Source organism: Ochotona curzoniae, unplaced genomic scaffold (genome assembly GCF_017591425.1).
Source record: "Ochotona curzoniae isolate NIBS_2020 unplaced genomic scaffold, NIBS_Ocur_1.0 contig_2278, whole genome shotgun sequence".
NCBI classification, from domain to species: Eukaryota; Metazoa; Chordata; class Mammalia; order Lagomorpha; family Ochotonidae; genus Ochotona; species Ochotona curzoniae.
In genome coordinates, this window is record NW_024465397.1 from 12500 (window position 1) to 18675 (window position 6176).

Sequence of the window (6176 nt, forward strand, 5' to 3'; positions counted from 1 at the left end):
TTGAGGACAGCCCGAAGATGGGACCCTGCACCCATGTGGGAGACCTGGAGGAAGTTCCTGGCTCCTGGCTTTGGATCTGCGCAGCACTGGCTGTTCAGGTCACTTGGGGAGTGAAATATCGGACAGAAAATCATCTTCTCTGTCTCTCCTCCTCTCTGTATATCTGACTTTGTAATGAAAATAAAGAAAACAGGGTCCTCAGGGACATCTCGGAGTCCTGCACCTCTCCCCCAGGCCTCCAGGGGGCACACTCTCCACTGCAGCCTGACCTAGGTCACTTCCAAGGCAGGAGTCATGGAGTGGACAGTTTATGGTCTCCCAGGCCAGCAGGTAGGAGGCCAAGGTGGTGGGGCCATTGTCCAGTCTGAAGACCCAGCAGACTCAGCCTGAGGGAGCGGGAGGCCAGGGGGCAAACTGAGCAAGTGCCATGGCCACCAGCGGGTTGGTGGTCAGTAGACGATGGGGTCCAGGCTGGGCTCTGGGCTCACTGGCGCCCCGCATGCACAGGGTCCAGAGGCTCCTGGCCCACTGCCCAGGTTGTGTCCATAAATGGCCTGAACTCCTGTGCCATGTCCATGTCTGGCCTACCTCCTCGATTGTGTCCACCTCTGTCTCCTGCGTTCAGATCGTGTCCACTCAGGGACCACATTCTTGGGTCATGCTAATGCTTGTCCCCAGCTCCTGGGTTCGTGTCCATGCAGGGACTTCGGTCACTGTCATGTCCAGTCCAGGCAGGGTCTTTTTTTTTTTTTTTAACAGCTAGTGATTTTTATTTATTTTATTTTTTTTAGGTTTTTTTTTTCTTAATTTTGGACAATCTTTATATGGTTAACTAGGGCACAAAGATTCAAAGGCTACAGGGATGTTTATAAGACTCTTATTTCCACATTTATTTTTCCTGTATCAGGGGTAAAGGGGGAGAAAAAGGGAGAAGCCCCACCCAGTCTCCCACCCATCCCAGGTCCCTGATGTGGGGCATGCTCCAAGGGGCTTGCTCCAGTTTTTTCGATAGTTCAGCAGTTATGAATTGCTGCCAATCTTGCCATTTCAAGCAAGATGAGGTCACTATAATCCACTGGTTGACATAGTCCACCTTAGAGTCTCTGTTTGCCCAGATTTTCACTGCCAACACATGGTTGGGGTGGTTAAATGATTTGTTCTGTCCTCCATCCCATGTTGTGGTACCAGAAGTCCTCTTGCAGGTTCGGAAAGACTGCCATATCTTCATGTGCACCTGGTTGTGCTTTCTACTGCTCCGTCTGAGCCTCTGAGGAGTCTCGGCTCTGGCACTTGCACTCCATGGAACCTGTACTTTGCTTCATGGTTAGAGTTCCAAGTCTGGGAGTTCGATTGGGGAGAGCACAAAAAAAAAAAAAAAAAAAAAAAAAATTGTCTGAGGTGATACCCAGTCCAAATTCTTCTGTGTGCCTGCCAATATGGGGACAATCTGATTCCATTGCCCCAGTCAGCTTATGGACATGCTGGTGGTTGTGTCGGTTCTATTTCCAGCCCTGTCTTCCACTGGAACCATTGGGTGTTGCAGTCCAGTCTGATTTTCAGCAGCATACACTCAGCCCTCACACAAAGCAGTGGGAGCTACAGCCAAGTTGGAGTGACCCACAATAAGACCCTCAGCCAAGGGATGGCCAGGAGAAGGTGGCCGCTCCCCCAGGTGCTCAGCCTAAGCTTAAGACCAAAGGTCTACCTATAAGCCTAATGCTAAAACTAAGTCTAAAGCCTACTGTAAACCTAAGCCTAACCTGAAGCCTAACCTAAGGCTTACCCATAAACATAAGCGTGACAAAAGGCCTAAAGCTTACCCATAAGCCTAAGCCTAGGCCTAAAGCCTACATATACATCTAAGCCTAAGATCTAAGGCCTACCTCTAAGCTGAAGTCTAAGGCTAATGCCTAAGGCCTACAAGTAAGCCTAAGCCTGAGGATTAAGGCCAAAGGCCTATGAGTAAGCCTAAAACAAAGGCTAAACCTAAATCCCAAGGCCTACCCCTAAACCTAAGCCTAAGGTTTAAGGACAAAGGCCCATGAATAAGCCTAAGGTCTAAGGCCTACCCATAAATCTAAGACTAAGGATAAAACCTAATTCCTTCCCCAAAGACTAAGGCCTACCTGCAAGGCTAATCCTAAACCTAAACCTAAGCCAAAGGCCTAAGGTCTAAAGCCTACTTACAATTCAAAGCCTAAGGCTTAAGCCTAACCATAAGTGTAAACTTAAGCCTAAGCCTACGGCCTAACCTTAAGCCTAAGCCCAAGACTGTGGACTAAACTCTACACATAAACTTCAGCCTAAGACTTAAATGCTACACATCAACTGAAGCCTTAGCCTAAGGCATAATGCCTACCCTTAACCCTAAAGCCTGAGAGTAAGCCTGTGGTCTAAGGCCCACCTGTAAGTATAAGCCTAAAGCCTAAGGCCTACCCGTAAGTCTAAGCCTATGGAAATGATGGTAAAGATTACAAAGTGAGGGTCCAGCGCAGTGGTCTAGCAGCTAAAGTGCTGGCCTTGCATGTGCTTTTAATGATGATTCACTCCCCAAGTGAGCACAACTGCTAGTATTGTGCCAATCCAAAGCCAGGAGCCAGGAATTTCTTCCAGGTCTCCCACATGGGTGCAGGATCCCCAGGCTTTGGGCCGTCCTCAACTGCTTTCCCAGGCTACAGGCAGGGAAATGGATGGGAAGTAGAGCTGCTGGGATTAGAACTGGTGCCCATATGGGATCCTGGAGAGTTCAAGGCCAGGACTTTAGCCTCTAGACCATGGCGCCTGGCCCATGGCAGACCCTTAATAAGCTCTTGGCTTCGGACAAGCATGCTATGGCCATTGAGGTTACTTGGGCAATGAATCATTGGATGGAAAATCTTCCTGTCTTTCCTCCTCTCTGTCATGCTGAATTTGCAATCTTCAAAAAAAAAAAAAAACTACAACGTGAAGATGGTAAGAACAGTATGGTGTTGGGTGGCATTCTGCACACTCTGGCAGAAGTGATGGGGCTCTGCTGCTGCAATAGTGGCAGCAGCATGGAGGAAGAGAAGGAGCATGCAGGGTGCTAAGGCTGGGAGCTCTCCCAGGGCCCGCCCAGCAGCAGTGGCAGAAGCAGAGGCACCTGAGTGCAGGCTGGGCAGCCAGAGAGAGCTGCAAGGTCGGGGTTACCCCAGTGTGTTACACATACCAGGAGAGGCCATGATTGCAAGGCCAACCTAAAGGACCAGTGGCAACTGTACTGGGCCTCAAGCTGGCCACGCTCAGCCTGCTGCTGTGCACGAGCCTGTGGGGCCACATGCTGTTCGCGCTGCTGCTCATGCAGAAGCGCAGCCTGCACCACACCCCATACTGCCTGCCACTGGACCTGTGACTGGCAGACAGGCAGGGCATGCTCACCTGCCTCCTGGCAGTTGTGCTTGCTGCATGCAGGGCTGTGGCTGCCAAGGGGGCACTGCTGGACACACTGGCACCAGGCTGCTTTCCTTCCTCATCGGATTCTTCTACTTCCGTGCCGCTTTCCTACTGCTCAGCATGGGTGTCACCTGCTACCTGGGCATGAAACACCACCACTTCTAAGCTGAGTGCCTGTCTGGCTGGCCATGTACCACTATGCTGGTGTGCACCTCCTGGGCACTGGCATTAGCCAAGGTCTTCTTACCTTTACTAGAGCAGGCAGCAACTAGGATGACACACTGTGTGCTCTGGAGCAGTGGCCCAATGGCATCGCTGGTGCTTGGCATCCTGCCGTTTTTTTGGACTGTGGTGGGTGCCACAAATCTCATTTCACTCTGCCTGCACTTCTTTATTCATGACCGCCATAAGATGAGGCCAGAGAGCCTAGTACCCGCTGTAACTCACGACTGGACTTACCACAGCCTGGTACCACTGGCCAGGCAGCTGCCAACTGGAAGACAGACTTTGGCATTGGACCTACACCACCCGTGCTCGTGGGCATCCTGGTGGCGGAGTCTGGCCGTGGCATCCACTTCTTGCTTGTGCTGGAGGAGTTCAAGACTGAGAAGTGGCTCTGCAGGATGTTCTAAGCCATCACGCTGCGCTTCATGCTTCTCTGGGGCCCCTACTTTGTGGCCAGCTACCTGCTGGTCCTGGTGAAGCCCTGTCCCCCAGGCCTACCTGGTGGCCTCATGGGGCTCACCTTCTTCAGGCCAGCATTAACCCTGTCTTGTGCTTCCTGTTCAACAGGGAGCTCAGGGACCACTGCTGCACCCAGTTCCCCTGCTGTCAGAGCCCCCAGGTGGCACAGGACACCCTCCGTTGGGACTTGAATGGCAGTGGGCTGTGAGGGCTCCATGAAACCTGAGCGCTGGCACATTTGCAGCTCTGCCAACCTCTTTGGCCTGGGCAATGCTTCTGTCTGTATTTTTGGTTTTGAAGCTGCGTTCAAGATGAACAAACACCTGGATTATAGAGACATGTGGTGTTTAAGGGGTTGGGTGGGTTAAGAATGGCAGAAGATGGTTGGGGGTTAAAATGGAAGGTTCCATGTGTGAGGCTCGCCCCAGCTCCGGCCTCTTCCTGGGAAAAATACTTTCTGGCTTTCTTGGTGGCAGTAGGTTCCACCTTCTTGTCCTGGTTCCTGCCATCTTCTATTCCATGCGCGGTTACTTTTCTCCTTTCTTTTAAGTGCAGGCTACACTCATTTAATTCTTGGACCATTTCTCAAGAATCCTGGCCAGTTTCCTATGGAAGCTGTCTTTAAGTGATTTTTTTTTTCCAATGGAGAAGAGAGACCTGGGAAGGGACTGGGTGCTCATCTCCCATCTCTTGGGAATCTTCTTGGGAATGAAGCAGGTGGTAGTGGTAAAAGGGGGAGTTGGGTAGGTTTCTGACCTGCCTTCGTGGGTGTGGCCTGCACATCATGGTGTCCTGGCCCTTTCTAGTTCTGGCCAAATGCTGGACACCTGTGTTTGATGTTTCTGTGTCTTTGTATGAGCAGACAAGGGAGTTAGTGTGAAAATCCAACATTTTTTTCTGCAGGGAGTGACCAGGAACATTTTTTTTTTTTTTGGTTCTTTCTTTTCTACTGCTGAAAACCCACTGGGCAACTGCTCTCTCTCTATTATATCCATCTCAAGTGGCACCATTTCTGTCCCATTGTGGTTTATTTCTTTTTTCAGCATTATAAATTATTTAGTCTTCAGAAATGGGGTTAAAGCACAGTTTTAAGTTTAAAATAGTAAAAAGGAGAATACTTTAAACATTATTATTGAACACATCTTGTTACAAAGCTCCTAGGTACATACATGTACAAAAGAAATAGCTAATATTTCCTGACACTTCAAACCATGACTTTCCCTACATCTCCTGATAAGCACAGTTAACCTTAATGGAAGACTCTCCCAGAATAATTCCAAATTTTTTGCACAAAAATGTACTGCCAGTTGTATGATATGCAGAGATAAGGCCAATGCATCTGAACTTACAATTGACTTGGTCAGCATCTTGATTGAAATGAACATTATAGAACGGTTGTGTGTGGGAGGGAGATGATCTGAAGACAAAACAGGGCCAAGGACTTTCTTTTTTCAAGACTTTCAGACAGAAAAACAAGACCAAAAATAAAAAAAAAAAAACTTGAACAAACATGTTCACATTAAAACAATGTTCACATTAAAAGATGTCAGATTTGCAGTTTCATTTGAAACCAGCAACAATCATGAAACGTCATGAAAAAATATAAGGTAAAACCTCCTAGAGGGATTACTAGATGAATTTAAAATGATCACACTGATGAGTAAACCCCAGAGGAAGGAGTCCATATGGGCCGATGGAATTAGAGCCCTTATGGAGCTGCATGTAGATTAGAATTTTTCGTTCAACTAGGGTGAGAAATGCTATGGCTAAAAGTACGGGGAGAATTTAAAAGATAATATTGGCCAGGAACATATTAAGAAGCAGAGTTGAACCTCTGAGTATAAAGTTTTAAGTTTTATGCAATTACTGGGTTCTGCCATCTTAACAGCCCTGGCTCTGGGCAGGTTGTGTGTAGTTTCCTAGATTAAGATTCTTTCATTTATTGGATTTAGAGTGCTGGTGTACAGTGGGCTCTACTTCTCTTGTCCTTTTATACTGGGAGAAGTAAATAAATAGATAGAAACTGACCTGGATTATTCCGGTCTGAACTCAGATCACTTCTAGGACTTTAATCATTGAAC

The 6176-nt window shown here is 48.2% G+C and overlaps 1 pseudogene; it reads left to right on the forward strand.

Moving 5' to 3' along the window:
• The first annotated feature begins 427 nt into the window (after positions 1 to 427).
• On the forward strand, positions 428 to 4303 carry LOC121151080 (annotated as a pseudogene).
• The last annotated feature ends 1873 nt before the right edge of the window (positions 4304 to 6176 follow it).